The 12,330-nt window shown below is 41.1% G+C and overlaps 1 pseudogene; it reads left to right on the top strand.

Annotated features, from left to right (window-relative positions):
* The first annotated feature begins 10,121 nt into the window (after nt 1-10,121).
* On the top strand, nt 10,122-10,858 carry LOC101043131 (ADP-ribosylation factor 1 pseudogene; annotated as a pseudogene).
* Nucleotides 10,859-12,330: the final 1,472 nt, after the last annotated feature.

Here is a 12,330-nt window from a genome sequence, read left to right as displayed (position 1 = left end):
TGCTCCTTGCTGTAACTACAACATTGAATCCCACAAATGTTTATTATTATTATTATTATCATTATTTAAATCACACATGTATAAAAAGAAGAAAATTAAAAGTGTAATTGTCAGTATATATTACTCATATTAGGTAAGGTAACACTAGCTGCTATAACTAATAAACTCCAAATTTCCGTGACATATCACAACAGTCTATTTCTTGCACATGTAGCAGTTCAGGTAACAGTTTATTTCTTGCTCAGGTAACAGTTCAGGTGGTAACTGAACAGTTCAGCTCAGACAATGGCTGTTCCTCCACATTGTCATTTAGGAACCTAGACTCCTTCCAAGTTGTGGGTCTAATAGCTCCTCTTTCCTTGGAGTCCTCTGGACCCAGCCAACAGAGGGTGCGAGGGAGCACAAAAAAGCCCCACCCTAGAAGTGATACATCACTTTTGCTCAATTCTCACTTTTGCATTGGTGAGAATTAGCCATATGTTCTGATCTGGATGCAAAGGAGGCTGGGAAATGTAGTCCCTGATTGGAGATCTGTGTCCAAGTGATAACTCTAAACTAAGGAAGAGGGAAACATGAGTTTCAGCCAGCCATCTCTGCCATGCTTGAGTTAGATTAGTACATTAAAAATATATATTCTGTAATCCCTCCTACTGTTAACATTTTGGAATGTAGCTAACAAATGGCATCATACTGTACATGTTGTTTTATTAACTGATTTTTTATAACAGTGTATTGAACAACATATGTCACATATATTTTTAATGTACGTCATTTGTGTGAACAGTGTGGCTGAAAATAGCAGCTGGGGCATTTCTCTGGTGTGTGTCTTTGCTAGCCACTGTCAAACACAAGGAACAGCATGGGCGGGCAGAGTGTAATGGCTTGAGTCAGGTTTTGGGCTCAGGCAAATCTGGGCTCAAGTCCCAGCCCTTAACATTTGCTAACTTGGAAATATGGAGCTGCTCTTTCCTTAACCTATAAAATGAAGATAGGAACTCCAGTTCTTCTTTTCTATAAAATGAGGATAGTAGTTTATTTTATGAAGTTGCTGTGTGGTTAAGTAAAATAATTTATGTAAAGAACTCAAATACTACCAAAATGAATGATGTTTTATTTTTTAAATCTTCTAAGTGACTTTTTATTTTATTTTATTTTATTTTGTTTTATTTTTTGAGACAGAGTTTCGCTCATTACCCAGTCTGGAGTGCAATGGCACGATCTCGGCTCACCGCAACCTCCGCCTCCTGGGTTAAGGCAATTCTCCTGCCTCAGCCTCCTGAGTAGCTGGGATTACAGGCACGCGCCACCATGCCCAGCTAATTTTTTGTATTTTTAGTAGAGACAGGGTTTCACCATGTTGACCAGGATGGTCTTGATCTCTTGACCTCGTGATCCACCCACCTCGGCCTCCCAAAGTGCTGGGATTACAGGCTTGAGCCACTGCGCCCGGCTATTTTTAAAAAACCTTTTATATTGTTGGCATTGTGGCCTGGGTAGACAAAAATATAAAGTGAATTATAGCTTACATAAAGGTAACATAGGGACTTTTTTTGTTGTTGTTTGTTGGGTTTTCTTAGGGACAGGGTCTCATTATATTACCCAGGCTGGACTTGAACTCCTGGTATCAAGAGATCGTCCTCACTCAGCCTTCCAAGTAGCTGGGACTATAGGCACATGCCACCGTGCACTTAACCTGGGGATCTTTATTATTATCATTTTGAGATGGAGTCTCGCTCTGTCGCCCAGGCTGGAGTGCAGTGGCGCGATCTCAGCTTACTGCAACCTCTGCCTCCCAGATTCAAGCAATTCTCCTGCCTCAGCCTCCTGAGTAGCTGGGACTACAGGTACGTGTCACCACACCCAGCTAATTTTTTGTATTTTTAGTAGAGACAGTGTTTCACCATATTGGCCAGGCTGGTCTCAAACTCCTGACCTCATGATCCACTCACCTCAGACTCCCAAAGTGCTGGGATTACAGGTATGAGCCACTGTGCCCAGCCTAACCTGGGGGTCTTGATGCTGATTCAGTAGGTTTCAGATTGAGCCCAGGAATCTGAATTCTTAGCAATTCTCCAAGGTAGTTCTGATGCATATTATCCTTGGGACCCAAACTAGGAAACCCTGTTCTATTAGCTTCTATTTAGACAGCCAAATAGAGGCCACCAGATTGAGAAAAGCGAGAGAGCAGAAATCAAGAGAAATTAATAAATGATTCCCCCAGATTCATAAGAGAAGAAAGAGATAAAAGGAACATCTAATGTAGTGTCTCAAGAGGCATGTTAGGTGTGACAAATTCTCATCATATGGGATCATTCCAAGCATTGAAGAAATTCTGCATTGCTGTCTCCTGTCTGCTAAATGTCAGTAGTGTCTCCACAATTATTGTCCAAATGAGAAATGTCCCATATTTTCCCCAATATCCTATGGGAATAGAACCACCCCTGAGTGAGAACCACTGATCTAGCCCAAAGCTTCACCTTTTCAGATAAGGAAGGAAAGGCTCAGAGAAGTGGCGTGACTTGCTTATGAGGACGCAGCCAGTTGGTGGTGTGACTGGGAGCAGATTCCGAGCATTCAGTTCCAAGTTGCGGGCTTGCTTCCACCATATGGTCGTATTAGCTTAGAATGTTTTTAACTGCAAGCACTAGAGAATCCAATTTGATATCACTTCGATGACCTGGAAATTGATCAGTTAACCTCACTGAAAGTCCTGAAGTAGAACCTTCATCAAAAGTATTGAATTCAGTGCCTATGACTCCACTTGCTTGTGGCTTGAATGGCTTTTCCATCCTGTGTCAGCATCGTTTTCAAGCTTGTGCTGCATGTTACAGCAGGGTCAGACCTTGGATCTGAACAGCAATAGCCAAGAAGAGGGAGAGAGAATCACTTGCAGAAACTCTCTAAGGAAATGAGAAATGACTTTCCTAGAAAGTTCAGAAAACCGCTTCTTGAGTCTAAGTGGCCCACCTTGAGTCATATAGCCATTCATGAACCAAATTCTTCCCAAAAATGTGAGATAACACTTAGATCATCCCAAGAGCTGGGATGAGGTGGGTAACATAGTTTGGATGTTTGTCCCTGCCCAGATCTCATGTTGAATTGTAATCCCCCATGCTGGAGGTGGGGGGCCTGGTGAGAGGTGTTTGCGTCATTGGGGTGGATCCCTCATGGCTTGGTGCTGCCTTCACAATAGTGAGTCTCACAAGATCTGGTCTTTAAAAGTGTGTGGCACCTCTACCCTCACTCTCTCTTGCACCTGCTCTGGCATGTGCTGTGCCTGCTCCCACTTCACCTGCCATGAGGCCTCCCCAGAAGCAGATAGCAGTGCTCTGCTACCTGTACAGCCTCTGCAGGTTAATCTACCTCTTTTCTTAGAAATTATCCGATCTCAGATATTTCTTTATAGCAATGCAAGTACAAACTAACATTGCCACCATGAGCCAATTAAACCTCTCTTTTTTCCATTGTTTTTTTTTTAAATTGTATTTTACTTTAAGTTCTGGGATACATGTGCATAACATGCAGGTTTGTTACATAAATATACATGTGCCGTAGCGGTTTGCTGCACCTATCAACCTGTCATCTAGATTTTAAGCTCCGCTTGCATTAGGTATTTGTCCTAATGCTCTCCCTTCCCTTGCTCCCCACCCCCTGACAGGCCCTGTTGTGTGATGTTCCCCTCAGCGTGTCCATGTGTTCTCATTGTTCAGCTCCCACTTACGAGTGAGAACATGCGATGTTTGGTTTTCTGTTCCTGTCTTAGTTTACTGAGAATGATGGTTTCTAGCTTCATCCATGTCCCTGCAAAGGACATAAACTCATTCTTTTTTATGGCTGTGTAGTATTCCATGGTGCATAGGTGCCACATTTTCCTTATCCAGTCTATCATTGATGGGCATTTGGGTTGGTTCCAACTCTTTGCTATTGTGAACAGTGCTGCAATAAACATACATGGGCATGCGTCTTTACGGTAGAATGATTTATATCCTTTGGGTAATGAGATTGCTGGATCAAATGATATTTGTGGTTCTAGATCCTGAAAACCTCTTTTCTTATAAATTACCCAGTCTCATATATTTGTTTATAGCAATGCAAATACAGACGAACACAGTCAGTGTCCCCTGTACTGTGTTGACATGGGTGGATAAATATCTGAAAACTCTCAAGTTTCTATTAGAAGAATGGACCCTCCTGATGCTGGTTAGGCCCCCATCAGTGTTAACAATAATCATCTTGCCACTTATACTCTTAAACAGTTCTCCAGTTATTCAGTCTGCAACTATGATGCCAATTTTTGGGGGGTTTCCAAGGACTAGACAATATGCATAACAAATAGAAATGAAGTGTGTTTTTTCATCATATCAAACAATATATGGTTGCATACCTGGCATATATATAATTTAGAGCTAGATTTGGGTGCATATAACAGACGACCCAAAAAGACACACTTTTTTCTCTTGCATATGTAACAAGGCCACAGAAAAACAGACCCAGCTGCTAGGGTGACTCCCCCATGATTAAGGATTCAGATTCCTTCTGTTTTGTTCTTCCACCATCCTCAAAATTAGGGTCCTTACTCTGTGGTCCAAGTTGGCTGCTCAGCTCCAACCATCATGCCTACACTTCAACCAACAGAAAGATGAGAAGATCTAAAGAAGGGTGGATGATCCTTTTAAAGACAAATCCTGGAAGGACAGCATACAACTTCCATGTAGATCCCATTGCTGAAACTGACGTACACGGCTACACCTAGCTGTAAGGGAAGCTAGAAAATGCAATCCTTGTTCTGCACCACTAAATGGTACAACCTAAATGTCAGGAATTGTATTAGTGAGGAAGATAGGGGAAAAGGATATTGGGGGTAGTTAGGAAACAATGCCACATATAAATCAATAAAGAAACAATGAAATACAAGTTCTGAAAATTCCCATTACCACTAATAAAATATATTTCAAGAATTACTCAACAGCCAGGCATGGTGGCTCATGCCTGTAACCCTAGCACTCTGGGAGGGCAAGGTGGGAGGATTGCTTGAGCGCAGGAGGTTGAGGGTACAGGGACCTGTGATCTTACCACTGCACTCCAGCCTGGGGAACAAAGGAAGACCCTGTTTCAACAACAACAAAAAGAATGTTTCAATAATACTCAATGCGTAGTATCTAGAATTCTTGAGCCTCACTCTAAAGTCCAGCACAAGTGAGATAAAAAGTGTCAACCAAGGAGAAGCCAATCTGTGCTTAGCTCCTTAAAAGTGTTTCCTTCCTCCCCAAAAAGTACTGGGTAGTTCCCCTGTGTGGGAAGTAGAATAACCCAGCTAGTCATAGATAAGAGTTAATGATCCAAGTGAATAAAGAAGGTGGTTATCCAAGTGTAATCTATATGAACCTGGGGCTCATGTTGCTGAATTAAACATTAAGCAAATTTAAGAAAAAAGTCAAGAAATCAGGTCATTAAAAGGTACTTATAGTCATTAACTGTATTTTGGAAGAACAATAAAGGAATCCAATTCATATTCCACAGGAATACTTCCCCATCAACTCAGGGCTCCTATTGCTTGCATTCTAACACTGCCTTAGAACCTAGTGGTTCTATTCTAAATCTTGATGCTCCTCTCTTTCTCAGAAGCCTTATTTTTCTCTTCCTACTTTCTTTTCTACTCTGTCACTCATACCCATTCTCTCTCTATTTCTTCTCTCTCTCTCTCTCTCTCTCTCTCCCCCCCCTTACGCCCCCCTTCTCTCTCCCTGTTTCTCTCTCTCTTTCTCTGTTTCCGAGATGGATCCTACCATGTTGCCCAGGCTGGACTTGAACTCCTGGGCTCAAGGGATCCTCCTGCTTCAGTCTCCTGAGTAGCTAGGTCTGCGCCTGGCATCATTCTCTCTACGTTGGTTCCCAAATTCCCAGAAATCAGCAAGCCAAGACAGCACTTGGAGGTGGGGAAGGGGAGAAGTTGAACAGACAAAGGCAAGACAAGGACAGAAGAAGGGAACAGGGAAAGGCTGGGAACAGTCCCACTTTGTTAAATTCTGTCTGTGACAATCTCTCGAGTCATATGGTCATTAGGGACATTTGTCCACACACAAACCCCCAGTCTCCACCCAGAGGAGATCTCCATAGTCCTCTCTGAATTCATGGAGATGCTGAACAGAGTCACTTTCCAAGAGCATGGATACTTTCTCTGCACTGAAATGAGGATTTCTGCCTGGAGGGTAGTTGTGGGTCAGCTGGAGGTCACTAGAGATGATGCTAACCACCTATGAATATCTATCTGCTTTTCAGGACTAAGTCAAGAATAAGTTTTTACAACAAATTAATCTGAAAAATGAAAACAAAGGTAGGAACTTGGTGTATTAGCAACACACACACACACACACACACACACACACACACACAATCAAACAGGTCAAGATGACAGATTAAAAAAACATACACACAAAAACCAGAATCCTGCTCCTATTTGAAACAAACAGAAAATTATGAATTACCAAAATTACATGAAAAACAAGATCTGTAGAGAACACTTTGTCAGCCAGGATTCCTTTGCTCAAGCAACAGAAAACGATTTTGGCTTACAAAATTAATTACAAAAACTGGAAAAAAAAAAAAACCACAGGGAAAAAAACGAGCTACTGGCCAACCTCACTTATGCATATATATGCAAATTGCCAAAATATAGTTACCCTCGGTATACATGGGGATTGGTTCCAGGACCTTCTCCATATACCCAAATTCTTGCACACTCGGGTCCAATAGTGGGCTCTGCTGAACTCACATATAAGAAAAGTTTCTCCATATACACAGGTCACACATCCCACAAATAATGTATTTTCTTTTTTGTTTGTTTGGTTTTGTTTTTGAGACAGAGTCTCACTCTGTTGCCCAGGATGGAGTGCAGTGGCACAATCTCAGCTCACTGCAACCTCCATCTCCTGGGTTCAAGCAGTTCTCCTACCTAAGCCTCCCAAGGAGCTGGGATTACAGGAACCCGCCACCACACCCAGCTACTTTTTGCATTTTTAGTAGAGACAAGGTTTCACCACATTGGCCAGGCTGGTCTCAAACTCCTAACCTGAGGTGATCCGCCCGCCTCGGCCTCCCAAAGTGCTGGGATTACAGGCATGAGCCCCTGCACCTGGCCACATAATGTATTTTCAGTCCAAGTTTGGTTGGACCTAGGTAGTTCAAACTCATGTTATTCAAGGGCCAACTATAAAAAATTAGCTCATTTAATGTTTTTATACTCTAAAGAGAAAATGATGCTATAACTGAAGAAGACACCATGATTTCACTAGACATTGCTGTCCCTGGACACTTGATGCTTTTCTTGTACCATTGCCACATATGGAAAAACAAAATGAAACTCCATAGTGTTCTTGATCCTTTGCTAATTTGCTCCAGGTTTAAAATACTAGGCAAGAGGCCCTCCTTAGCTAAACCTATAGCATTTTCCCAGGTTCTAGATGTTAGTAGGTAGAGGAATGCATATGTTTGATCATTTCAGCTATTATCATGAAAGAAAGGTTCTTTGTTCACTGTTTAGCCAAGACGAATACAACAGAAAATTCTTCAAACAGGAAGGCAGTTTAGATGTTAGAAAGCAAAAAATAAATATGCAAATAAAAATCCACCAGAATCAATAAATATTAAAGACATTAAAAAAATCTCAGCTGGTGGGCATGGAAGGAATATATCCGAACATCATAAAAGCCATATATGACAGACTTACAGCTAGTATCGTGCTAAATGGGGAAAAACTGAAAGTCTTTCCTCTAAGATCTGAACCACAACAAGGACACCCACTTTTACCACTGCTTTCGATATAGTACTGAAATTTCTAGCTAGAACAATCAGACAAGAGAAAAAATTATAAGGCATCCAAAATGGAAAGGAAGAAGTCAAATTAACCTTATTTGCAGCTGACATAATCTTATATTTAGAAAAAGCTAAAGGCTCCACTAAAATACTATTAGAACTGATAAACAAACTGAGTAAAGTTGCAGGATACAAAATCAACATACAAAAATCAGTAGCATTTCTATATGCCAACAGTGAACAATCTGAAAAGACATATTAAAAAGTAACCCATTTACAATAGCCACAAATAAAATCAAACACTTAGAAGTTGACCAAAGAAGTGAAAGATCTCTACAATGAAAACTATAAAGCACTGATGAAAGAAACTGAAGAGGACACACACACACACACACACACACACACACACACACAAAATGGAGAGATACTTCATGTTCATGGATTGGAGCAATCAGTATTGTTAAAATGTCTATACTATCCAAAGGAATCTACAGATTTAATGCAATCTTTATCAAAATACCAATGATATTCTTCACAGAAATAGAAATCTTAAAATTGTATGGAACCATAAAAGACCAAGAACAGACAAAGCTATCCTGAGCAAAAATCAATTGGAGAAATCACATTACCTGACTTCAAATCACACTACAGAGCTATAGTACCCAAAACAGCATGGTACTGAAAAACAAACAAACAAACAAAAAATGAACATGTAGACCAATCAAACAGATTAGAAGGGCCAGAAACAAATCTATACACCTACAGTGAACTCATTTTTGACAAAGATGCCAAGAACATACTTTGGAGAAAGACAATCACTTCAATAATGGTGCTGGGAAAACAGGATATCCACATGTAAAAGAATAAAACTAGACCCATACCTCTCATCATATATGAAAACCAAATCAAAATTGATTAAAGACTTAAATCTAACACCTCAAACTATCAAATATTACATGAAAACGTTGGGGAAACTCACCAGGACATTGGTCTGGGCAAAAAAAAAAAAAAAAAAAAAAAAAAAAAAAAAAAAAAAAAAAAATGTTCGAAAATACCTCATAAACACAGACAACCAAAACAAAAGTAGGATCACATCAAGTTAAAAAGCTTCTGCACAGCAAAGGAAAAAATCAGCAAAGTGAAGAGTGAATCCACAGAATGGGAGAAAGTATTTGCAAACTATCCATCTGTCAAGGGATTAATAGCCAGCATATATAAGAAGCTCAAACAACTCAAAAGAAAAAATCTAGTGATCTGATTTAAAAGGACAAAAGATCGAAATAGGCACTTCTCAAAAGACATACAAATGGCAAACTGGCATATGAAAAAGTGCTCAACATCACTGGCCATCAGAGAACTGCAAATCCAAACTACAATGAGATATCATCTCACTCCAGTTCAATGGCTTTTATCCAAAATGCAAGCAATAATAAATGCTGGCAATGATGTGAAAAAAAGGAAACCCTCATACACTGTTTGTGGCAATATAAATTAGTATGACCGCTATGCAGAATAGTTTAGAGGTTCTTCAAAAACTAAAAATATAGCTACCAAATGATGCAGCAATCCAACTGCTGGGTATATACCCCAAAGAAAGGAAATCAGGATATCAAAGGCATATCTATACTCCCATGCTTGTTGAAGCATTTGTACAATAGCCAAGATTTGGAACTAATGCAGGTGTCCACCAACAAATTAGTGGCTAAAAAAATTATGGTACATATATAAAGTGGGGTACTATTCACCCATAAAAAACAAATGAGGTTCTGTCATTTGCAATAACATGGATGAAACTGGGGGTCATCATGTTTAAGTGAGATAAACCAGGCACAGAAAACTTGGCCAGGTGCAGTGGCTCACACCTGTAATCCCAGCACTTTGGGAAGCCAAGGCAGGGCAGGAGTTCAAAACCACCCTGGACAACATGGTGAAACTACATCTCTACTAAAAATACAAAAAATTAGCTGGGCATGTTGGCAGGTATCTGTAGTCCCAGATACTCAGGAGGCTGAGACAGAAGAATTGCTTGAAGCTGGGAGGTGGAGGTTGAACAACTCTGTCAAAAAAAAAAAAAAAAAGAAAAGAAAAGAAAAGAAAAGAAAGAAAGAAAGAAAGAAAAACTTCACATGTTCTTACTTATTTGTGGGAACTAAAAATTAAAACAAATCATGGAGACAGAGAGTAGAAAGATGGTTTCCAAAGTCTGGGAGGAGTAGTGAGCAGGACAGGGTGGGTAGCTGAGGGAGAAATAGTGGTGGTTCATGAGTACCAAAAGTAGTTAGAAAGAATGAGTGAGGCGGGGGGCGAAACCAACTCCTGGCTCGGAGTAGCAGCCCCTGAGGTGTCCCTGGCCAGTGTCCTTCCACCTGTCCACAAGCATGGGGACCATCTTCGCCAACCTCTTCAAGGGCCTTTTTGAGAAAAAAGAAATGTGCATCCTCATGGTGGGCCTGGATGCCGTGGGGAAGACCAGGATCCTGTACAAGCTTAAGCTGCACGAGATCGCGACCACCATTCCCACCGGAGGCTTAAACGTGGAAACCGTGGAGTACAGAACATCAGCTTCACTGCGTGGGACGTGGGTGGCCAGTACCAGATCCCTCCTCTGTGGCGCCACTACTGCCAAAACACACAAGGCCTGATCTTCGTGGTGGATGACAATGAAAGAGAGCACGTGAAGGAGGCCAGTGAGGAGCTCATGAGGATGCTGGCTGAGGACGAGCTCCGGGATGCTGTCCCCCTGGTGTTCGCCAACAAGCAGGACCTCCCCAATGCCATGAATGCGGCCGAGATCACAGACAAGCTGGGGCTGCACTCCCTACGCCACAGGAACTGGTACATTCAGGCCACCTGCGCCACCAGCGGCGCCGGGCTCTATGAAGGACTGAACTAGCTATCAATCAACTCTGGAACCAGAAGTGAACGCGACCCCACTCCCTCTCACTCCTCTCCTCCTCTGCTTTACTCTCGAGTGGCAAGCTCATGGCGTGAGCACCAGAAGCTGCCTCGACGGTTTGGTCACCGTGTGCATCGCACCATGCTGTAAATGTGGGAGACGCAGCCTGCGGCCAGGCTTTTTATTTAATGTAAATAGTTTTTGTTTCCAATGAGGCAGTTTCTGGTACTCCTATGCAATATTACTCAGCTTCTTTTATTGTAAAAAGAAAAATCAACTGACTGTTGAGTGCTGAGAGGGGATGTAAGCCTGTGGGCACCCGGCCTCCGGGAGCTGTTGTGTTGGGAGAGCCGGGCACGGCTCTTGGCTTTAGAGCTGTTTTGAAATCCATTTTGGTGGTTGGTTTTTAACCCAAACTTAGTGCATTTTAAAAATAGTTAAAAATCCAATGGCTGGGCCCAGTGGCTCACGCCTGTAATCCCAGCACTTTGGGAGGCTGAGGCGGGTGGATCACGAGGTCAGTAGCTCAAGACCAGACTGGCCAACATAGTGAAACCCTTATCTCTACTAAAAATACAAAAATTAGCTGGGTGTGGTGGTGAGCACCTGTAGTCCCAGCTACTCAGAAGCCTGAGGCAGGAGAATTGCTTAAACCCAGGAGGTCAAGGCTGCAGTGAGCCAAGATTGTGTGACTTCACTCCAGCCTCGGTGACAGAGCAAGACTCCACCTCAAACAAAAGAAAAAAAATTACAGGCGCAAGTGGGAAATTACGGAAGGAGATATTCCAGACTGTGAACATGGGTTACCAGTGGAAGTGGAAGAGTCTGAATAGAGATGGGGCAGTTTGAATTGCTATGAATAAAAGCGGAAGAGGAAATGAGAAAGGTGAGTAGAAAGAAAAGGGAAAAGGAAAAAGAAAAACACTAAAAAGGGACCATTGTTTTCAGCATGAGTCTTCAAAGCCACCCTCTGTAACCTGTAATTTAAAAAGCTTCTGTCTAAATACTGACTAAAAAAAAAAAACAAAACAAAAAAAAAAAACAACAACAACAAAAACCACCAACATTCAGCTAAGTATGTCATTGTGATTGATTTACATGACAGCAAACACTAAACCAAACCACTGCCTAAATTATCCAGATGTTCTAAAATGAAATATTTCCCATTCTTGAAAGTAATTTGGCAAAAACAGCAAAACTTTCACATCCAGTGATCCAAAAATTTACACCTCTAGAAATCTACTTTAAAGAGACACTGGAGATTTGGGCATAATTTTTGGTTTAAAGATGTTATTTTAATATTAACTACAATAGCAAACAGTAAGGAGAAAAACAATCTAAATGGCAAAAATTAATTCTATAGATCCATGAAATGGTACATTAAGCAACCACTAAAAATCATTTTTTTAAAGATTTTTTTACCAGCATAGGAAACTGCCCATTATATAATATTGAGTGAACAATAAACAAGATAGAAAATGTGGATTGCATGTTACATACGCACACACAAACACAAGGACTTTAACAAGGAACTGCACCAAAATGCTAATGATGAGTAGTTTTAGGAAGTAGTTAAAAGTGATGATCATTTTCTTCATTTATTTGTGTGGGTTTTTTTTTTT

This window comes from Saimiri boliviensis, chromosome 3 (assembly GCF_048565385.1).
Source record: "Saimiri boliviensis isolate mSaiBol1 chromosome 3, mSaiBol1.pri, whole genome shotgun sequence".
Classification (NCBI taxonomy): Eukaryota; Metazoa; Chordata; class Mammalia; order Primates; family Cebidae; genus Saimiri; species Saimiri boliviensis.
The sequence above is the reverse complement of the archived record's forward strand: the minus strand, read 5'-3'. Positions and strand labels throughout refer to the sequence as shown.